Below are 24679 nucleotides of genomic sequence, written 5' to 3'. Positions count from 1 at the left end.
AAATAGGCTGAGCAAACGATGGGGCCCACACTAACTAGAAAGGACAGGAAAGGAAAGATGCTGTCTGCAATCACGCACATAACCCTGCCAAAAAATGTCCAACACTTTCTGATAACAAAAACCCTGAAGTCACTAGACTTCAATTCCCTATATCAGCACTCTGGTATATTCTGAAGACAGAGCAAAAAGAGACCAATCTGATCAGGGACAAAAAGCAAACTGGCATAAACAGAGACATAAGAATGGAAATTCAGCACAGCCCCAGCAGGGGCTGGCTGACAACAAAAACTGAGAAAACCAGACCAAATCTCATGTGAAAAAATAGCAGAGCACACTTAGCTTGAGAAGGCAGTAACAGAACTGGAAACCAGAACCTCAGGGCAGGAAAATCACCAGCACAGAATTAGGGAGTCAGCTGTCTTAAATCCAGTCAGAGACTCCTGCTGTCCACTCACAGTCCTCCTCCTCAGGTGGCAGGTCTCTGCCATTTAGATCAGCTTCATTACCTACTGTTACCACTAGAGGGAGCCCGGATGGAGAACTCACGACACCTCTGTCAACACATCCAGCTCCACAACCCTCCCCAGAAGCCAGACGTAAACCAGAAAATGAGTTCACAACAGGGCCCATTATACTGTATGAAGTAATATATGGGGCCCATTATACTGTATGAAGTAATATATGGGGCCCATTATGCTGTATGAAATAATATTTGGGGCCCATTATACTGTATACAGTAATAAATGGGGCTCATTATATTGTATGAAGTAATATATGGTGCCCATTATGCTGTATGAAGTAATATATGGTGCCCATTATACTGTATGAAGTAATATATGGGGCCCATTATACTGTAAGAAGTAATATATGGGGCCCATTATGCTGTATGAAATAATGTTTGGGGCCCATTATACTGTATACAGTAATATATGGGGCTCATTATACTGTATGAAGGAATATATGGTGCCCATTATGCTGTATGAAGTAATATATGGTGCCCATTGTACTGTATGCAGTAATATATGGTGCCCATTATGCTGTACAAAGTAATATATGGTGCCCATTATGCTGTATGAAGTAATATATGGTGTCCATTATACTGTATGAAGTAATATATGGTGCCCATTATGCTGTATGAAGTAATATATGGTGCCCATTATACTGTATGAAGTAATATATGGGGCCCATTACACTGTATGATGTAATATATGGGGCCCATTATACTGTATGAAGTAATATATGGTGCCCATTATGCTGTATGAAGTAATATATGGTGCCCATTATACTGTATGAAGTAATATATGGGGCCCATTATACTGTATGATGTAATATATGGGGCCCATTATACTGTAAGAAGTAATATATGGGGCCCATTATGCTGTATGAAATAATATTTGGGGCCCATTATACTGTATACTGTAATATATGGGGATCATTATACTGTATGAATATATGGTGCCCATTATACTGTATGCAGTAATATATGGTGCCCATTATGCTGTACAAAGTAATATATGGTGCCCATTATGCTGTATGAATTAATATATGGTGTCCATTATACTGTATGAAGTAATATATGGTGCCCATTATACTGTATGAAGTAATATATAGTGCCCATTATGCTGTAGCGCCAGTAATCCTCGGCGTCAGTAGCTCATGTGCCGTGCCAGGGTAGGACTCAGCCACGGCCTCCACAATGATCATCCAGTGTGCCATTAGGGAAATGTAGCATCTCTATCCACAAGCGCTTGTCCACGTGTCAGTCGCTAAGTGGCCAAACCCAGAACACACATTGGTAAGGGCACGGGTGCTGTTCTTGGACACGTGCTGGTACAAGATGGAGAAATAGTGGCGGTTGGGGACCGAGTACCGAGAGATTAAATTTGCACACCTATAGCAGGACAATTTTTGTTTTTTATTTCAAACCAACAAAATTTCACAATTTCACACAAAATAAGTTCAACAGTATATATGACAATAGTCAATTTTTGAACAACCAAATTTCTACACCTGTAGCAGGCCAATCTAGGTTTTCATTTCAAACCAATGAAATTTTGCACAAAGCAGGTTCTACTCTCTCTCTCTCTATATATATATATATATACACACACACACACACATACATACATACATATACACAAACACACATACAGTATACCGTATTTTTCGGAAAATAAGACGCACTTTTTTCTTCCCAAAATGTGGAGGAAAAGGGAGGTGCATCTTATATTCCGGATGTACTGGCTCTGGCTGTGGTGGGGAGTTGGGGGAGCGGTTTTGGCGGAGCAGCGGGTCACAAAGGCAGAAGCCAGTGGTTGCAGCTAACTCAAAGAGTGCCTGCTGCTAAAGAGAAATGAATATTCACTGCAATCCACGCCCATGGGCATGGAGGACAATGAATATTCATTTATTTTTGGCATCCTGGTATGATTAGCCCAATCTCATTCCTGGTATAATTGGTCCCATCCTTATCCTGGTATTATTGGCCCCATCCTGGTCCTGGTATGCATGGCCCCATCAGAAAAGATTTAAAAAATCTTTGTCGCAGTGTCACTCACTAAGCATGTTACACTGTATGGACTACTAATTCAATCCAGAAAAAATTTTAACTCTTTTTTTGTACTGTAATAATGTAATGTACCACAGAGCATGTAATACTCTATGGAAGAGTAACTGAATACAGAAAAGATTTTCAACACTTTATTGGAGTCTTATATACCACTGAAATGTTACAGAAAGCACCTAATACTGTATGGATGGCTAAATGAATCCTGCAAATTTTTCAACTCTTTTTTGGACTCTTATATACCACCAAAATGTCACAGAATGTGTCAAATACTATGTGGATGACTAATTGAATACAGACACATTTTGCAACACTTTTTTAGAGTCTTATATACCAACAAAATGTAACAACAAGCACATAATACTTTATGGATGAGTAATATAATACCAAAAAAGTAACACTTTTTTTGAGTGTTAAATACCACCGAAATGTACTCCAGAGCACATAATACTCTATGGATGAGTCAGTGAATCCAGAACATTTTTCAACACTTTTTTGGAGTGTTATATGACATAGAAATGTACCTCAGAGCATGGAATACTCTATGGATGAGTAAGTGGCTACAGAAAAAAAATTTCAACACTTTTTTGGACTGTTATATAACATTGAAATGTACCACAGGCCACTTAGTAGTATATGGGTGAGTAATTGAATCTATAAAAGTGTTTCAAGGTTTTTTAAACTGTTATATAACACTGAAATGTACCACAGACCATATAGTAGTATATAGATGAGTAATCGAATACAGAAAATTGTTTCATGTTTTTTTTGGACTGTTATGTAACACAGAAATTTTCCACAGTCCATGTAATAGTATACGGATGAGTAATTGAATACAGAATAATGTTTCAAGGCTTTTTTGGAGTGTTATATACCACCGAAATGTTCCACAGACCACGTTGCAGTACATGGATGAGTAACTGAATACAGAAAAATGTTTCAAGGCTTTTTTGGAGTGTTATATAACACAAGAATGTTCCACAAAGCACCTAATACTCTATGGATGACCATATAGTTAATTTTTTTCACCCAAAAAATAAAAATGTGGTCAACTGCCGCAGCTATATATTTAGCAACAGACTGCAAAGACTTAATCCCTGCCTAGAGACTGTATTCAGCCACTCTTCCTGCTCCTGTAACTCTCTCCCTCCCTAGGCTAAATGCAGATTGTATCTGATACTAGTATTAGAGAGTATGATGGTTCAGCTTCAGCACCAGTATCAACACTACAGGATTCTGATTTGTTATACTTTGGACATAGACCTGGACAAGCACTCTCTCCCTCCAATAACAACTGTCACAGAGCTGTGCAATGGCGTCGGTGAGCCGAGCCTATAGGCACCGGTCCTTTTATAACTCTTGATTATGTCACACGGCCATCCAATCATAGTAATGCCACTACCAAGATTACTATGGCATTACAATGAGGCGCAGGAAATCACATCATGCTTATTAGCTGTGTAACAGGCACCAAACATGCGGGGTGGGGATTCAAGTTTGAAATCAGGCACCATATAATACTCGCCGAGTATTGAGCACTTCTGAGCACCTATGTACATGAGTGTTATCCGTGTATCACCGAGTACATTTGCTCATCCCTATGCTTGATCTAACTTTGAACTTGCACTCCCCGTTAAGCCACACCCTAAAGTACACCACTTATTTTTTACTTTTGCTGGTATTTTTTGTGAAAAACATAACAATTGCAGTGGAAGTGGTCTTTAAAGCTTGTTATTTGACCCATCTTAGGGGGAGAGAGAGAGAGAGAGAGAGAGTTAAATTTCGGGTTAAATGAGTGTCTGGAGGATCCGCCACAGAAAAAAACCTTGCAAGCTCCGTTTTGAAATCTTTGAGGATGGTGACGGACAGGAACTTTTGGCAGATCCGCAAAAAAAACGGATGCAACGGACGGCAATCCGTCACAATCCGCCAATAATGGAAGTTAATGGGGAAAAAAACGGATCCTCAAAAGAAAATTGCGGATCCGTTTTTTCCAAAACCTGGCGGATTGTGACTGATTGTAAAAAACGGAAGTGGGAAAGAGGCCTAATCTGCAACAAAATCACCCCCCCAAAAAAAGCAGCAAAAACGTAGCAAAATTAGTTTTTTGTAAGTAGCTTTTTTTACTGACAAGAAAGCAGGTTTTGGCTGCAGAAAAAAATGTCACAAAAACCAATGTGTGAACATAGGCATATCCTCATTGTAGTAAGCAGATATGAAACATATTGACAGTCCCCACCTTCAAAGGAGGAATCAGGGGGTAAAGTATGCTCATCTACTGACTTCCCATTACACATACAGCTATGAAGCAGGCTCAGGACCGAGCCCACACCATACACGGTGTGCGCTGGTATTGCTATACAGTCAGTCAGCACTTGTGTCTAACAGCAGTGATCAGAGATACTGACAGAAACATTAAAGCGCTGTTGAACCACTTTAATGCTGCTGTCAATCTCTGATTTTTAGTAGTGCGATCCTGGGGCAAGTGTGTGTTCGGTTGCCCTAAGAAAATTATATCAGGGTACCAATGTTTGCCATAGTAGCCAGGGACCTACTGAATGCCTCTGTCATATTTGTACTCTTGTGCACTAGAGTATTCTCATCATCATTCATTTTCATGAGCTTTACTGCTTGATTGACAGCTCAGACTTGCGACATTGTTGCGCCACTGGCGTGAACTGTGAGGCCGCGTTCACGCTTTTAGTATTTGGTCAGTATTTTACATCAGTATCTGTAATCCAAACCCAGGAGTGGAACAATCAGAGGGAAAGTATAATAGAAACACGTCACCACTTCTGGCTTTATCACCCACTCCTGGTTTAGGCTTACAAATACTGAGGTAAAATACTGACCAGATACTGAAGGTGTGAATGTGGCCTAACTCCAGCAATGCAGCCAGATTCAGAGGAGAGCTTATAAGCTGGGAAGAACTGGGCCTGTTTTTTCATTGCTGCCCAGTAACTTAGCAATTAGTAGTATATTATAAATTAAAAATCCATCTATTCTTGTTTTTACCAGCACTTTGCAATGTTACTCACTTGATGATGATAAGAATAACCCCGTAGTAGGAAATTGTCTATTCTATTACACACTGCAATACTGTAGTATACATTGGGCGCAGAGTTATTAGGCAATTTGTATTTTTAGTGATTAATTTTATTATTGAACAATACAGTCCTGTTTGTTAATCCAAATGGTTAATAAACCTGAATATTTAAAAAGTAAAAGTGAGGTTTTGTATTTCTTAGAATATCTCTGTGTGCAGAATTATTGGGCAACTATTAGTGTGCAAATTATTATGCAACTAAATGAAAAATGTACAGTAAATTTTCCCATCACAAGCTTCTGAAATGAAAAAAAAACAAAATCTTAGAGAATCCCTCTAAGGCCTATTTAAAACGTCAGTGTCTCCAGTACGTGTGGTGACAGTTTTCTAACGTACCGGAGACACTGACACACGTAAACCCATTCAAATGAAAGAGTCTATGCACATGTCAGCGTGTTTTCACGGACCGTGTGTCCGTGTGCAAAACACGCAGACATGTCCGTTTTCACCCGGACACAGGGCCACAAAACGTCCCGCACAAGTGCACACGGTGAACAGTGCACACTGTCCTACATGTGCATGGATGGCCTCCGGGGAAGAAGCGCTATTGTAAGCACTCTTCGCCGACAGCAGGTGATGAAGATGGCTGCCATTCTTCCCTGCTCTGCCATCGGGAGATTTCCTCCAGGAATTCCCGCCACAGAGCTCAGCGAGTCCGCGCCCAGCTCTGCCCCCTGTCTGCGGGACTCCATGACCCACAGCAGCGATGGAGGAGCCCGGCTCAGAGCTCCTGCAGCTGGAGTTCCAGCCCTGGGCACGCACACTCACCCGCGGACTCCCCGATGCCGCTCCCCTCTCAGACAGCTGCAGGCAGGGCAGGGGAAAATGACAGCCGGCTTCAACACCTGCCGCTGGGGGACAGTGGAGCACCCCCAGGGCTGTGGGTTTTACTCTGTACCGGGCCGGTGTCTTAAACGGATGTGTCGCGGTGGCAGTGACCCAGTCCGTGGCCCTGGGAGTCCATGTGGAATAAGAGGAATAAAGTTTATGTGTAGATAAGTTCGTGACGCCACCTGTGGTATCTGGTCAGAAGGGAACCAGCACTGCAGTGCAGATCCTCTGGGACAGATGGTATGATGCAGCAGAGGTGTAATAGCTCTCCACAGGCAGAGCTGTAGTCACAGGGCAGTGGTAGTAGATGTTGAAGTAGATGGTGTAGTGTTCAGGCACAGAGTTGTAGCAGTGCTGAAGGGTGGTGCAGGAAGAAGGCAGAGACACAGCTGAATGCAGTTCCAAAGCTTTACTCACATTTCTGGCATACACAGGTGCCCGCTTCAGTACCGTGTCCTCCAGGTGAGGGGCTCAGCCAACTCCCAGGCAGATGAAGCACACCTTTCCAGCACTCCCTTCCGTATGTGCCTTACTGGACATCTCCTTACAAGCGCTAATCTGAAGTACTTGCAGTTATGAATTACATTCAAGTTCCTCTTTCTTGCTGTTAATTAGAACTCCACTCGAATGACAGGTAGCTGTAGCCTACTTCAGGGACTCCTTACAATCATGTCCCGGCTCACACACATTGCTACTGTGTCATTGAGTCTTAGTTGGGAATAAAGCATTTACAGCTTCTATTCCTCCGGTTTCTGCTGTAGGATCATTAGCATCCACACAACCTCGGATTCCGGTGCCCGGCCTTTGGCGCATAAGCTTGGGGAAGGGCTCTGCTCTAGCCCCAGTCCCCAGCTCTCCTCCACACGTCCCGTCCTTTCTTTTCTTCTGAAGAACTGATCCTTCTGTTCCTTTCCTTCCTAGCAGCTCCAGTTCACAGGAGGCTGTTGCATACACATCCTTTCTCTACTTCCCCCTCTGGAGGACTGCCTTATCAGTTCTCCCCTCTCTAATGCAACCTAAGCTCCACCCACCTCCCAGCACCCTTCATGAACCAAGCAGTGGTCATAGAGGGTGCCCTGCTGTTCTAAGGTTTCCGTGCTGGGTGCAGGTGCTGGAGTCTGGTCAGGTGTCTCCATCTTACCTGGATAGTGGGATGCTACACCTCAGGAGGAGGTGCAGTACCTCTGTGGCGACTGAACCCTCAGGGATGCCACAACAGCGCTTACAGTAGCGCTTCTTTCCCGACGGCTGTCCATGTGGTACTGATGCGGCACACGGGTGGCACAAGGTTGCCACTCGTGTGCCACACATAGTATACACACGGACACTGATACCGTGATACCCTGATATTTGAAGGGTGCCTTCTCCAAACTACCATTTTTAGATCTCTCCACAGGTGTTCTATGGGATTCAGGTCTGGACTCATTGCTGGCCACCTTAGAAGTCTCCAGTGCTTTCTCTCAAACCATTTTCTAGTGCTTTTTGAAGTGTGTTTTCGGTCATTGTCCTGCTGGAAGACCCATGACCTCTGAGGGAGACCCAGCTTTCTCACACTGGGCCCTACATTATGCTGCAAAATTTGTTGGTAGTCTTCAGACTTCATAATGCCATGCACACGGTCAAGCAGTCCAGTGCCAGAGGCAGCAAAGCAACCCCAAAACATCAGGGAACCTCTGCCATATTTGACTGTAGGGACCGTGTTCTTTTCTTTGAATGCCTCTTTTTTCTCTCCTGTAAACTCTATGTTGATGCCTTTGCCCAAAAAGCTCTACTTTTGTCTCATCTGACCAGAGAACATTCTTCCAAAACATTTTAGGCTTTTTCAGGTGAGTTTTGGCAAACTCCAGCCTGGCTTTTTTATGTCTCAGGCTAAGAAGTGGGGTCTTCCTGGGTCTCCTACCATACAGTCCCTTTTCATTCAGATGCCGACGGATAGTACGGGTTGACACTGGTGTATCCTCGGACTGCAGGGCAGCGTGAACTTGTTTGGATGATAGTCGAGGTTCTTTATCCAACATCCGCACAATCTTGCGTTGAAATCTCTTGTCAATTTTTCTTTTCCGTCCACATCTAGGGAGGTTAGCCACAGTGCCATGGGCTTTAAACTTCTTGATGACACTGTGCACGGTAGACACAGGAACATTCAGGTCTTTGGAGATGGACTTGTAGCCTTGAGATTGCTCATGCTTCCTCACAATTTGGTTTCTCAAGTCCTCAGACAGCTCTTTGGTCTTCTTTCTTTTCTCCATGCTCAATGTGGTACACACAAGGACACAGGACAGCGGTTGAGTCAACTTTAATCCATGTCAACTGGCTGCAAGTGTGATTTAGTTATTGCCAACACCTGTTAGGTGCCACAGGTAAGTTACAGGTGCTGTTAATTACACAAATTAGAGAAGCATCACATGATTTTTCAAACAGTGCCAATACTTTTGTCCACCCTCATTTTTATGTTTGGTGTGGAATTATATCCAATTTGGCTTTAGGACAATTCTTTTTGTGTTTTTTCATTTAAGACAAATTAAATTAAGATAATAATACCAAATAATTTGTGTTTGCAATCATTTTCAGGAAGAAACTGAGTTTTATCTGACAGAATTGCAGGGGTGTCAATATTTTTGGCCACAACTGTATCCACTGTCAGGATTTGGCTGTTCTTGTCATTACATTGATTGTCACATGACGACGATATGCAACTTTCATATTTACTGTCATATGCCAACCAGCTTCTCTTCCTGCTTTTTTAATAAAGTAGGAGCTGTATTTTTTCACTGAAAAGTCAGAGAGGAAGGAAGAGAAGTTAGTCACACTGTTAGGGCTTGCTCACACTTGCGATGTAATTTCGATAAAAAAATTGGATTGCACTCCAACCAGTGTTACTCTAAGGTGCAGCTCAAATCTGTGATTATTTTCTAATGGCGATTCAGCATGTGAAAACAATCACAGCATGCTGCGATTGCATTCGAGAATCGTATCGCACACACCTACATTAGTCTATGGGTGCGTGTGAAACATCGCAATGCACTTGGATATCACCCGAGTACAGTGCAATTCCCACCAACGCCGGCAGCAGAGGAGACGGAGATATTAATTTCTCTGTCTCCTCTGCAGCTGTGGTGCGATTTTTCTGATGCAAGAGGATCGGAGCACAGAGCACTGACAATCAGCTCACTCTTGCAGCATAGCTGGAGCCGAGTGTCATTAGCATTTCACATCCCAGGCTCTCGCATCGGATGCCATATGCTAGTGTGACACTGGCCTTAGGTAGCACACTACAGCACTTGTCAAAAATTTGTAGTGGCCTGGAAAACCCTCCTTTTAAAAAGTTGTCCCTGATCCCATCTACATCAGCAGAGCCCCTAAGCTCAGTGATTGGCTGCAGCAATGTCAATGTGATGTAACTGCTGCAGCCAAACAACAGAGATGGGGCAGCAGCGGCAACACAGCGCTGGACCTGGGGAGAGTAAGTAAAAGGCTCAGTTGGTTTTTTACAGCTAACATGCCTCTCGTGGATATTGTTACGGGTATGTCAGGTGTTGACAGACAGTCATTCTGGATCCGGCTGTAAAAGGTCATTGCGCTTGGCGCTGCAGACACCTTCTGGATCTTGCATCTCTGCTGTGAAGTGATATTTTTCTCCCTCTAGGACCTGGCGGTGATCTCCACCGTCTGCTGCTGATTAACACACCCTTGCTGGAAGATTAAATGCTTTTAGTCGCTTCAGCAAGGAGCTGGTGATCGCTCTATTTCCCTCTGTCTGGTCTGAAGTATATAGTAGTCAACTAGTTTAGTTCTATTTCCCTCTGTCTGGTTGGAAGTACTAATAGTCGACTCTTTCCTTCTTGGAGTTCTCTTGGAGGATAGCTGGTGTGATCTCTTTGGTGTATTCTCAAGCTAAGTGTATTCCCTCATTTGTTTACCTTATTTGTCTTTAGTTGTAGTGGGGGCTGACTAGTGCTGACCCCATCCCCTCCTTATAGCCTATCGCTAGGGGCAGTCAGATTTTAAGCTCCTGCTCTCTGATAGGTGCAGAATCTATTTAGGGACTTTAGGGGAGACAGGATGTTGTCATATCTGCCTAGGAGTCTCCACTTCCCCCTTTCCTAGTGTTTGGGCGTCCCCACCCCCTTCCCGTTGTTGGGCACCTAGTTTCTCAGTCACCCAGCATGACAGATATTCATCACTCAATAGAATTCCACTGAAAAAAGAAGTAATTATAATCATACTTATAGTTTTAATGTGTGTGCATTTTTTTGTAGATACCACGGTATGGAATAGCGTAATCAACCATAATACACTGAATTATTTTTTTACTGTATATTATCATATACTAGCCGAAGAGATGCCAAAAGGTATGCCTTCCTTCTGGCTGTTACCCTGTAGACACACTGGTGGAAAATTCAACATATTCTTTACGCCTGAAAAAATTATCTATAATTTTATAAAATTTTGAGCCAGCTCAGCTACTTTTCCAAAAAGTTGGTTGACCTTAGCAGGAGGGGGATGTAGCCATTACTGCTACCTTACAGATTCACTATAATTTATGCTACAAAGTGATGTAAATCATAGCAGAAATTTACGCCATCTCCTCCGGCCAGGCCCAACTGCTGCACCGGAGTCCATATGACTCTAGCTACGCCACTGGTGACAGTCAACATCCACCTGAAGTAACAGCAATTGGAGCTATAGAATACTAAAGGGTTGCTGTGAGGATAAAATAAGAGCAAGAGCTGATCACTTTTTACCTGGTGACAAGTCCTTTATATGCCTGATGTGACCATGCTGATAACACCTCCCTCCCGGAGCCCAGAGAGGAGGCGGTCAATGGCATCAGAGTGCGGAAGACTTACTACAGGTGTTACAGTTATAGAGGTGCTGTCAGCGCGGGCACGTGAGGCAGATGAAGTGTCAGTGACCACGCTGGTGCAGTTCTGAACTTCTCTTTGTTCCATCCATGTTGGTCATCACTGCTTCCTACCCATAGAAGCTGCATGTTTATGATTGGGGAGGAAAGAGCACACCCACAGAGCTGCACAAAGTGAAACGCGTTACTAAAATTGGTTCCATTAATTTTGGTGCCCTGTATCTCCACAACGGAGTGGATACAAAAAATGGAAACAAACTTTTTTTATGTACATTCTTCGTACCATGCCTAAGGGTGTACAGTTTAGACAGTGCTTTGAAAAAGTATTCACATCCCGTGAACGCTTTCACATTTTTTCTACTTACACCCACAAACTTAAATATATTTTATTTGGATTTTATGTAATATACCAACACAAAGTATCAAGTGTTTGTGAAGTGTAAAGGAAATGATTCATGGTTTTCTAAATATGTTAAAAACATAAATCTGAAAATTGTGATGTGCATTTGTATTCAGCCCCTCTGAGTCAATACTTTATACCACCTATAATTACTGCGGCACGTCTTTTGGGGTATGTCTCTACCAGCTTTATACATCTAGACGCTGAAATCTTTGTCAATTCTTCTTTGCAAACTAGCTCTAGCTTAGTGAGATTGGATGGAGAACATGTGTGAACAGCAATTTTCATGTCTTGTCACAAATTCTCATTGATATTTAGCTGTAGACTGTGACTGGGCCATCCAAACACATGAATATGCTCTGATCTATACGATTCGTTTGTAGTTCTGGCAGTATGCTTAGGGTCTCTCTATCCTGCTAAAAGGAGAACCTACGTCCCAGTCTCAAGTCCCTGCTGAATCAAAGCATCCCCACAGAATGATGCTGCCACCACCATGTTTGACAGTGGGGATGGTGTTTTCACATGACCAGAGTACCTTCTCCCACATGCTTGCTGTGTCCCCTATATGGCATATAGAAGAAGGTGCTCTGGTCAGATGAGACTAAAGTAGAACCTTTTGGGCTAAATGCAAAGTGCTATGTGTGTCAGAAAATGAATTCTGCACATCACCCTGAAAACACCATGCCCAACAACAAATGTGATGGAAGTAGATTTGCAGCAGTAATTGCTGTGAAAGGTAAACTGAATACAAATGTACGTCACAATTTAAGAATATTCAGAATTGAGAGCCCTCAGTGGTTGATACCTTTTAATGGCTAACTGAAAAGATGGTAACACATTGCAAGCTTTCAAGACTACTCAGGTCTCGAAAGCTTGCAATGTGTTACCAACTTTTCAGTTAGCCATTAAAAGGTATCAGCCACTGAGAACTCTCAATTCTGAATATTTTTCTATCTACTGGCTAACACGGTACAAAGATATACATTTTTCCTGCGTCACAATTTAGACATTTGTATTTTTAAAATGTTAAAACCTCGTAGCATTTCCTTTATACATCACAATCACTTGCTACTTTGTGTTGGCCCATTACTTACTACCAATAAAATACACTAGTTTGTGGATGTAATGTGAAAAAAACATAGAAAAGTTGATGGGGAATGAATACTTTTTCAAGGCAATGTAAGCTCAAAAGTTGTGAAAGGGGCTATTTAAAGATAAAAGCACTTAAAGGGAATCTATAATCTATTTTTAGCCCTATCAGCTGACGGCACCGCCATCAGGGGCTTATCTACAGCATTCTGTAATGCTGTAGATAAGCCCCCAATGTAACCTGAAAGAGAAGAAAAACGAGTTAGATTATACTCACCGGGGGGCGCAGTTGGGTGCGGTGGGTGTCGCGGTCCGGTCTGGCGCCTCCCATCTTCATGTGATGCCAGTCTCCTTACTTCTGCCGTGGCTCCGGCGCAGGCGCACTGCTCTGACCTTTCCCGGTGCCTGCGCACTGCAGTACTTTACTCTACCCTCAGTAGGGCAGATATAGTACACCTGTGCAGGAGCCGCGGCAGAAGTAAGGCTGGAGTCACACTCAACGAATAAAAAATCGGTCCAATTTTAACGGTACGAAATCGCACAAAGATTTCTTGTCCAGGGATCTGTCTGTCATCCCATTTTCCGACAATGAACCGATTTTATTCGCATCTAAGCATCCGTTTGACATCCAATGCCAATGCCTGATGCTCTTTCCTGTTGACCAGGAGAAGTCTTGCGATTTAATCGCAAGTCACACGTGTGGTGCGTTTTCAATGCGATTTTTAATCGCATCCATAGACTTGCATTGTCGAATCCGATCTGAAAATCGGGACAATCACAGCATGCTGCAATAGTCTCGGTCCGAGGAACAGATCCGATAAAAAACGCATGATGGAAGCAGCAACGTAGAATAACATTGGGACGAATGCAATGCGATTTTTTATTGCATTGCATTTGTCCGATTTAATCGCTAGTGTGACCCCGGCCTAAGGAGGAGGACGGCATCGTATGAAGATGGGAGGCGCCGGAGCAGACCATGACACCCATCGGACCGGACCCCCGGATGTGTATAATCTGGTTTTTCTTATCTTTCAGGTTACATCGGGGGCTTATCTACAGCATTACAGAATGCTAAGTCCCTGATGAGCTTATAGGGCTAAAATGAGGTGACAGATGCCCTTTAAGACAGTCGCTACACATGTGGCAGAGATTTGCCTGCTAGTTAATAGGGTGAGTTATGTGTGATTTTCCTGTAGGACCCCATGATTGTGCGAGCTCAGGTCTCAGAGGAAGCTGTGTGTGTCGCCCTGCACTTTGGGGCTGGGAAATGTCGCTGAGCGCACAAGTGCCACTAGATGGCGACATTGTCGCACAATAACTGCACAGCATCGGAGGAAGTGAGAGAATAAACAAGAAGGCGCAGAGAGGCGGCTGCCGGAGGATATGGTAAGTGGACGGGCGGGGGTTGTGCCTGCGGTCCTGCCGTTAGCCCCCGTCTGTCCCCTATGCAGGGGAGCCGACCTCGGTGTGAGGGCAGGATCAGGCCGGCTGCCCCCCGCAGTCATGGCATTTCCTGAGGTGATCGGGCGCAGTGTGATGACACAACGAGGCTTGGACTGGGCTGCGACACTGACAGCAGATCTGCCCCCACGTGTGGTCACACAGCTGTGCCGTGGGGGCAGTGTGACGTGTGGGAAGTGGCTCAGTCCTGACAGATCACTGACCTCAGGGGCATTAGTGGGGGATCCTCTGAAATAAAGGGCTCTGGTACTTGGAAATGCAAAAGCGTTGGTGTGAATTATGCCCAATTTATCAAGATGGGGAACACTACATGTTCCCGATGGGCGCACAGACAGCCGCTGCACACTACATGTTCCCGATGGGCGCACAGACAGCCGCTGAACACTACATGTTCCCGATGGGCGCACAGACAGCCGCTGCACACTATATGTTCCCGATGGGCGCACAGACAGCCGCTGAACACTACATGTTCCCGATGGGCGCACAGACAGCCGCTGAACACTACATGTTCCCGATGGGTGCACAGACAGCCGCTGCACACTACATGTTCCCGATGGGCGCACAGACAGCCGCTGCACACTACATGTTCCCGATGGGCGCACAGACAGCCGCTGCACACTACATGTTCCCGATGGGCGCACAGACAGTCGCTCCACACTACATGTTCCCGATGGGCGCACAGACAGCCGCTGCACACTACATGTTCCCGATGGGCGCACAGACAGTCGCTGAACACTACATGTTCCCGATGGGCGCACAGACAGCCGCTGCACACTACATGTTCCCGATGGGCGCACAGACAGCCGCTGAACACTACATGTTCCCGATGGGCGCACAGACAGCCGCTGAACACTACATGTTCCCGATGGGCGCACAGACAGCCGCTGAACACTACATGTTCCCGATGGGCGCACAGACAGCCGCTGAACACTACATGTTCCCGATGGGCTCACAGACAGCCGCTGCACACTACATGTTCCCGATGGGCTCACAGACAGCCGCTGAACACTACATGTTCCCGATGGGCGCACAGACAGCCGCTGCACACTACATGTTCCCGATGGGCGCACAGACAGTCGCTGAACACTACATGTTCCCGATGGGCGCACAGACAGTCGCTGAACACTACATGTTCCCGATGGGCTCACAGACAGCCGCTGAACACTACATGTTCCCGATGGGCGCACAGACAGTCGCTGCACACTACATGTTCCCGATGGGCGCACAGACAGTCGCTGAACACTACATGTTCCCGATGGGCGCACAGACAGCCGCTGAACACTACATGTTCCCGATGGGCGCACAGACAGTCGCTGCACACTACAATGTCCCGATGGGCGCACAGACAGTCGCTGCACACTACATGTTCCCGATGGGCGCACAGACAGCCGCTGAACACTACATGTTCCCGATGGGCGCACAGACAGCCGCTGAACGCTACATGTTCCCGATGGGAGCACAGACAGTCGCTGCACACTACATGTTCCCGATGGGCGCACAGACAGTCGCTGAACACTACATGTTCCCGATGGGCGCACAGACAGCCGCTGCACACTACATGTTCCCGATGGGCGCACAGACAGTCGCTGCACACTACATGTTCCCGATGGGCGCACAGACAGTCGCTGCACACTACATGTTCCCGATGGGCGCACAGACAGCCGCTGAACACTACATGTTCCCGATGGGCACACAGACAGCCGCTGAGCACTACATGTTCCCGATGGGCGCACAGACAGCCACTGAACGCTACATGTTCCCGATGGGCGCACAGACAGCCGCTGAGCACTACATGTTCCCGATGGGCACACAGACAGCCGCTGAACAGTACATGTTCCCGATGGGCGCACAGACAACCGCTGAACGCTACATGTTCCCGATGGGCGCACAGACAGTCGCTGAACACTACATGGTCCCGATGGGCGCACAGACAGCCGCTGAGCACTACATGTTCCCGATGGGCGCACAGACAGCCGCTGAACGTTACATGTTCCCGATGGGCGCACAGACAGCCGCTGAGCGCTACATGTTCCCGATGGGCACACAGACAGCCGCTGAACAGTACATGTTCCCGATGGGCGCACAGACAACCGCTGAACACTACATGTTCCCGATGGGCACACAGACAGCCGCTGAACGCTACATGTTCCCGATGGGCGCACAGACAACCGCTGAACACTACATGCTCCCGATGGGCACACAGACAGCCGCTGAACACTACATGCTCCCGATGGGCACACAGACAGCCGCTGAACGCTACATGTTCCCGATGGGCGCACAGACAGCCGCTGAGCACTACATGTTCCCGATGGGCGCACAGACAGCCGCTGAACGCTACATGCTCCCGATGGGCGCACAGACAGCCGCTGAGCACTACATGCTCCCGATGGGCGCACAGACAGCCACTGAACCCTACATGTTCCCGATGGACGCACAGACAGCCGCTGAACACTACATGTTCCCGATGGGTGCACAGACAGTCGCTGCACACTACATGTTCCCGATGGGCGCACAGACAGTCGCTGCACACTACATGTTCCCGATGGGCGCACAGACAGCCGCTGAACACTACATGTTCCCGATGGGCACACAGCCGCTGAACACTACATGTTCCCGATGGGCGCACAGACAGCCGCTGAACACTACATGTTCCCGATGGGTGCACAGACAGTCGCTGCACACTACATGTTCCCGATGGGCGCACAGACAGTCGCTGCACACTACATGTTCCCGATGGGCGCACAGACAGTCGCTGCACACTACATGTTCCCGATGGGCGCACAGACAGCCGCTGAACACTACATGTTCCCGATGGGCACACAGACAGCCGCTGAACGCTACATGTTCCCGATGGGCGCACAGACAGCCGCTGAGCACTACATGCTCCCGATGGGCGCACAGACAGCCGCTGAACACTACATGTTCCCGATGGGCGCACAGACAGTTGCTGCACACTACATGTTCCCGATGGGCACACAGACAGCCGCTGAACGCTACATGTTCCCGATGGGCGCACAGACAGCCGCTGAGCGCTACATGCTCCCGATGGGCGCACATACAGCCGCTGAACACTACATGTTCCCGATGGGCGCACAGACAGTTGCTGCACACTACATGTTCCCGATGGGCGCACAGACAGTCGCTGCACACTACATGTTACTGATGGGCGCACAGACAGTCGCTGAACACTACATGTTCCCGATGGGCGCACAGACAGTTGCTGAACACTACATGTTCCCGATGGGCGCACAGACAGTCGCTGAGCACTACATGTTCCCCATGGGCGCACAGACAGTCGCTGAACACTACATGTTCCCGATGGGCGCACAGACAGTCGCTGAACACTACATGTTCCCGATGGGCGCACAGACAGTCGCTGAACACTACATGTTCCCGATGGGTGCACAGACAGTCGCTGCACACTACATGTTCCCGATGGGCGCACAGACAGTCGCTGAGCACTACATGTTCCCGATGGGCGCACAGACAGTCGCTGAACACTTCATGTTCCCGATGGGTGCACAGACAGTCGCTGAACACTACATGTTCCCGATGGGCGCACAGACAGTCGCTGGCCCTTCTGCCAGAATTTCTGTAAGTCTAAGTTCGCGTAAGCGTATAAAAAGAACACAAATCTCTTGTTTTATCTATATACTGTTTATTTTTTATAGCAGCAGTTATTACAATTTACAAGCCCAAATACATACAGTTTCCTGTGTTAAAAAATTACCATGTTTCCGTAAAAATCGGGGGCCACGCTGCTGATTTTTTGGTCACCCACAAAGTCTCATGTGTAACATGGAACAGATTTGCGCATCGCGCAATTTTTTTTCACGGGGACATTCTGCCGATGACTAAAACAAAAACGGCTGTGTGACCATTTCATAGCATAACACTGGTCCGAGCGCTATCAGGGCTCATCAAGGGCTGCATGTAGACCGAACACACGCTCGTCTGAAAGCCTGATAGTGTGAACAGCGCTGGACCTGGTAACAACCCCTATTAGACAAATAATAATTGCAAGACCGCACTCGGGCTTCCTTGTCTGTAAAAGCCCACCATGGACACTACAGAACTGTGCATTTTTTATGTTTTTTTTCCCCATAAATTATGGAAAAAATACTGAAAAGTATGAGTTTCGGCATTAAAGAAAACCTGTAAATTCATACTGCTGGGTCAGATTCACTCAAAACAAATAAATCAAAACAGCGACAACGTTGCAAAAGACGACGAATTAGCTATTGCGTCGGACTGGAGCACTTTGGGCCCACCAGAGAAAATCATTTTTGGGGCCCACTATGTAGCTACATAGAAATAAATACAAAACCACCAATTGTGCGGTAAAACACGCTAATATCAGGGTATAATATAAGGTAGTACACGTCTTAATTATGTAGCAGGGGTTGGGGTAGAATCATAGAGGGGTAGCCCCCTCATAGAATATAGTGTAGCCTCCCACATAGAATATAATGTAGACTCCCTCATAAAATATAATGCAGCACCCCACCAAATATAATGCAACCCCCTCATAAGGTATAACGCAGTCCCCACCATAAAATATAATGTAGCACCCTCATAGGGTATAATAATAATAATCTTTATTTTTATATAGCGCTAACATATTCCGCAGCGCTTTACAGTTTTGCACACATTATCATCGCTGTCCTCGATGGGGCTCACAATCTAAATTCCCTATCAGTATGTCTTTGGAATAATGCAGCCCCCCTCATATAGTATAATACAGCCCCACCACAGAATATAATGCAACCCCCCCATAGATTATACTGTAGCCCCCTCATAGGGCATAATGCTGCCCCCCTCATATAGTATGATGTAGCCCCCCCAGAATATATTGTAGTCCCCTGAGAGAATAGTGCAGCCCCACCACAGAATATAATGCAGCCCCCCATAGAGTATACTGTAGCCCTGTTATGAGTAGCAAGAGTGGACCCTTTGGGTCACGGTACCAGGATCCCTGGGGCGAGCTGGCCATGGGGTGCCGACCCCTCTACAGAGACCGTTAGGAGCAGGTCCGAAGGAGTCGAATACCGTGACAGCTGATACCAAGAGGGGCGGCTCAGGAGCGGGTGAAACACACAAGGCAGAGGGTTAGGAGCGACCGGAGTCAGGAGCGACCGGAGTCGGAAGACCGCTGGGGCAGTACAAAGTCCAAAGGGCATGACCAAATATTCATAATGGCCATCCCGCGTGTTAAAGGCGGTCTTCCACTCATCTCCGGCACGTATTCGGACCAAATTGTAGCCCCCCCCCCCCCCCCCCCCCCGTAGATCCAGTTTGGTAAAGATCCGGGCACCACGCAGGCGGTCAAACAGTTCGGGGATGAGTGGTAGAGGATACCTATTCTTGACCGTGATGTTATTTAAGCCTCGGTAGTCAATGCAAGGTTGAAGGGATCCATCCTTCTTACCAGGGCTGTGGAGTCGGTAAGCCAAACCTGCGACTCCGACTCCTCAATTTCCCTTACACCGACTCCGACTCCCACTCCCACATATATTGCTTATATTTAAGTGAAAAATTTATTGTAGTACAATGTGAACATCAGACATTTAATCATTTGTATGATCCAATAATCAAGATATTTAGATAGAACATAATATCAATTTATTGGAATACAACTTTAGAACACAAAAAACTGTAATAAATTGTAAATATGTAATACACTGTATACATGTACATGTATACGGTATAGACCAAAGTTTGGACACACCTTCTCATTCAAAGAGTTTTCTTTATTTTCATGACTATGAAAATTGTAGATTCATTCTGAAGGCATCAAAATAATGAATTAACACATGTGGAATTATATAATTAAAATGTGAAACAACTGAAAATATGTCTTATATTCTAGATTCTTCAAAGTAGCCACCTTTTGCTTTGATTACTGCTTTGCACACTCTTGGCATTCTCTTGATGAGCTTCAAGTAGTCTTCCAACAGTCTTGAAGGAGTTCCCAGAGATGCTTAGCACTTGTTGGCCCTTTTGCCTTCACTCTGTGGTCCAGCTCACCCCAAACCATCTCGATTGGGTTCAGGTCTGGTGACTGTGGAGGCCAGGTCATCTGGCGTAGCACCCCATCACTCTCCTTCTTGGTCAAATAGCCCTTACACAGCCTGGAGGTGTGTTTGAGGCCATTGTCCTGTTGAAAAATAAATGATGGTCCAACTAAACACAAACCGGATGGAATAGCATGCCGCTGCAAGATGCTGTGGTAGCCATGCTGGTTCAGTATGCCTTCAATTTTGAATAAATCCCCAACAGTGTCACCAGCAAAGCACCCCCACACCATCACACCTCCTCCTCCATGCTTCATGGCGGGAACCAGGCATGTAGAGTCCATCTGTTCACCTTTTCTGCGTCGCACAAAGACATGGTGGTTGGAACCAAAGATCTCAAATTTGGACTCGTCAGACCAAAGCACAGATTTCCACTGGTATAATGTCCATTCCTTGTGTTCTCTAGCCCAAACAAGTCTCTTCTGCTTGTTGCCTGTCCTTAGCAGTGGTTTCCTAGCAGCTATTTTACCATGAATGTCTGCTGCACAAAGTCTCCTCTTAACAGTTGTTGTAGAGATGTGTCTGCTGCTAGAACTCTGTGTGGCATTGACCTGGTCTCTATTCTGAGCTGCTGTTAACCTGCGATTTCTGAGGCTGGTGACTCGGATGAACTTATCCTCCGCAGCAGAGGTGACTCTTGGTCTTCCTTTCCTGGAGCGGTCCTCATGTGAGCCAGTTTCTTTGTAGCGCTTGATGGTTTTTGCCAATGCACTTGGGGACACTTTCAAAGTTTTCCCAATTTTTCGGACTGACTGACCTTCATTTCTTAAAGTAATGATGGCCACTCGTTTTTCTTTACTCAGCTGCTTTTTTCTTGCCATAATACAAATTCTAACAGTCTATTCAGTAGGACTATCAGCTGTGTATCCACCAGACTTCTGCACAACACAACTGATGGTCCCAACCTCATTTATAAGGCAAGAAATCCCACTTATTAAACCTGACAGGGCACACCTGTGAAGTGAAAACCATTTCCGGTGACTACCTCTTGAAGCTCATCAAGAGAATGCCAAGAGTGTGCAAAGCAGAAAACAAAGCAAAAGGTGGCTACTTTGAAGAACCTAGAATATAAGACATACAGTATTTTCAGTTGTTTTACACTTTTTTGTTAATTATATAATTCCACATGTGTTAATTCATAGTTTTGATGCCTTCAGAGTGAATCTACAATTTTCATAGTCATGAAAATAAAGAAAACGCTTTGATTGAGAAGGTGTGTCCAAACTTTTGGTCTGTACTGTGTGTATATACAGTGGGGCAAAAAAGTATTTAGTCAGTCAGCAATAGTGCAAGTTCCACCACTTAAAAAGATGAGAGGCGTCTGTAATTTACATCATAGGTAGACCTCAACTATGGGAGACAAACTGAGAAAAAAAAATCCAGAAAATCACATTGTCTGTTTTTTTTTCCTTTTATTTGCATATTATGGTGGAAAATAAGTATTTGGTCAGAAACAAAATTTCATCTCTATACTTTGTGATATATCCTTTGTTGGCAATGACAGAGGTCAAACGTTTTCTGTAAGTCTTCACAAGGTTGCCACACACTGTTGTTGGTATGTTGGCCCATTCCTCCATGCAGATCTCCTCTACAGCAGTGATGTTTTTGGCTTTTCGCTTGGCAACACGGACTTTCAACTCCCTCCAAAGGTTTTCTATAGGGTTGAGATCTGGAGACTGGCTAGGCCACTCCAGGACCTTGAAATGCTTCTTACGAAGCCACTCCTTCGTTGCCCTGGCGGTGTGCTTTGGATCATTGTCATGTTGAAAGACCCAGCCACGTTTCATCATCAATGCCCTTGCTGATGGAAGGAGGTTTGCACTCAAAATCTCACGATACATGGCCCCATTCATTCTTTCATGTACCCGGATCAGTCGTCCTGGCCCCTTTGCAGAGAAACAGCCCCAAAGCATGATGTTTCCACCACCATGCTTTACAGTAGGTATGGTGTTTGATGGATGCAACTCAGTATTCTTTTTCCTCCAAACACGACAAGTTGTGTTTCTACCAAACAGTTCCAGTTTGGTTTCATCAGACCATAGGACATTCTCCCAAAACTCCTCTGGATCATCTAAATGCTCTCTAGCAAACTTCAGACGGGCCCGGACATGTACAGGCTTAAGCAGTGGGACACGTCTGGCACTGCAGGATCTGAGTCCATGGTGGCGTAGTGTGTTACTTATGGTAGGCCTTGTTACATTGGTCCTAGCTCTCTGCAGTTCATTCACTAGGTCCCCCCGCGTGGTTCTGGGATTTTTGCTCACCGTTCTTGTGATCATTCTGACCCCACGGGGTGGGATTTTGCGTGGAGCACCAGATCGAGGGAGATTATCAGTGGTCTTGTATGTCTTCCATTTTTTAATTATTGCTCCCACAGTTGATTTCTTCACTCCAAGCTGGTTGGCTATTTCAGATTCAGTCTTCCCAGCCTGGTGCAGGGCTACAATTTTGTTTCTGGTGTCCTTTGACAGCTCTTTGGTCTTCACCATAGTGGAGTTAGGAGTCAGACTGTTTGAGGGTGTGCACAGGTGTCGTTTTATACTGATAACAAGTTTAAACAGGTGCCATTACTACAGGTAATGAGTGGAGGAAAGAGGAGACTCTTAGGCTAGTTTCACACTTGCTTTTTTTTGCAGCGCGTTTTTCCCGCAAAAAAAGCATTGAAAAAACGCATACATAAGCATACAACTGCTGCGTTTTTTTCAAGCATTTTTATGAGCATGCATGAAAAAAAGCAGCGTTTTTATGCGTTTGTATGCGTTTTTAGTGCGTTTTTACCGCGTTTGCGTTTTATTCCAACATTTTTAGGTGGCCCCTCACACTACCCAAACCATGACTTTACTAACCCTAACCCTGACCCTAACCCTTAACCAAATCATACTTAACCCTAACCCAAACCCTAAACCCTAACTAACCCTGACCCTGACCCTAACCCTGACCCTGACCCTAACCCTGACCCTAACCCTTAACCAAACCATACTTAACCCTAATCCTGACCCTAACCCTGACCCTAACCCTAACCCTGACCCTAACCCTTAACAAAACCATACTTAACCCTAATCCTGACCCTAACCCTGACCCTAATCCTTAACAAAACCATACTTAACCCTAACCCTGACCCTAACCCTGACCCTAACCCTAACCCTGACCCTAACCCTAACCCTGACCCTAACCCTTAACAAAACCATACTTAACCCTAATCCTGACCCTAACCCTGACCCTAACCCTTAACAAAACCATACTTAACACTAACCCTGACCCTAACCCTGACCCCAACCCTAACCCTAACCCTGACCCTAACCCTAACCCTGACCCTAACCCTTAACAAAACCATACTTAACCCTAATCCTGACCCTAACCCTGACCCTAACCCTTAACCAAACCATACTTAACCCTAACCCTGACCCAAACCCCAACCCTGACCCTGACCCTAACCCTAACCCTAAACCCCCTTAACTAACCCTAACTCTAACCCAAACCCCTAAATTCCATGGTTAAAAAAAAAAAACGCATATGCAAAAAAACGCATACATGAGCATGCCAGTGCGCACATATGCGCATCCATAGGCTATAATGGCCATTTTTAGCGCAAAACGTGCGCATATGTGCGCATGCGCTTTTTTGCAGGGCCAAAAAATGCAACATGCTGCGTCTGGAAAATACCAACGCACACCCCAAAAAAACGCAGCGCATGAAAATCGCATACATGCGCTTACCAGCGCGCAGGTATGCGCACCCATGTTAAATATAGGGGAAAAAACGCATGCGCAGGTATGCGTTTTTTTCCAGCGCTAAAAAACGCAAATGTGAAACCAGCCTTAAAGAAGAAGTTACAGGTCTGTGAGAGCCAGAAATCTTGATTGCTTGTTTCTGACCAAATACTTATTTTCCACCATAATATGCAAATAAAATGAAAAAAAAACAGACAATGTGATTTTCTGGATTTTTTTTTTCTCAGTTTGTCTCCCATAGTTGAAGTCTACCTATGATGTAAATTACAGACGCCTCTCATCTTTTTAAGTGGTGGAACTTGCACTATTGCTGACTGACTAAATACTTTTTTGCCCCACTGTATATATATATATATATATATATATATATATATACACTATGACTTATCTAGGCTAAGATAAAGCCTAGATCCTCAGGCTACATTCACACTATGGGCGTAGCCAGGATCAAACCTGGGGGGGGGGCAGAATCTCATACTGTTCCGCAGAATTTCATACTGCACACCTCAGCTGCTGCAGAACCTCATACTTCACACCCCTACACTTGAAAATAAAGC

The 24679-nt window shown here is 45.6% G+C and overlaps 1 protein-coding gene across 5 annotated transcripts in view; it reads left to right on the top strand.

Moving 5' to 3' along the window:
- Positions 1-14077: 14077 nt before the first annotated feature.
- Positions 14078-24679, top strand: part of PIK3CG (phosphatidylinositol-4,5-bisphosphate 3-kinase catalytic subunit gamma) — a 123821-nt gene continuing 113219 nt past the window's right edge. For 4 of the 5 annotated variants that reach the window (XM_073573582.1, XM_073573576.1, XM_073573578.1 and 1 more), the window contains exon 1: positions 14079-14242. The gene's annotated coding sequence lies outside the window, so the exon portion shown is untranslated. Of the gene's footprint in view, positions 14243-24679 lie in introns of all 5 variants that reach the window. The other variant, XM_073573583.1, reaches the window with a different exon arrangement.

Source organism: Dendrobates tinctorius, unplaced genomic scaffold (genome assembly GCF_039654945.1).
Source record: "Dendrobates tinctorius isolate UK_male_01 unplaced genomic scaffold, ASM3965494v1 ptg000035l, whole genome shotgun sequence".
Classification (NCBI taxonomy): domain Eukaryota; kingdom Metazoa; phylum Chordata; class Amphibia; order Anura; family Dendrobatidae; genus Dendrobates; species Dendrobates tinctorius.
Note: the sequence above shows the minus strand (reverse complement) of the source record. Positions and strands in the feature narration are given on the sequence as shown.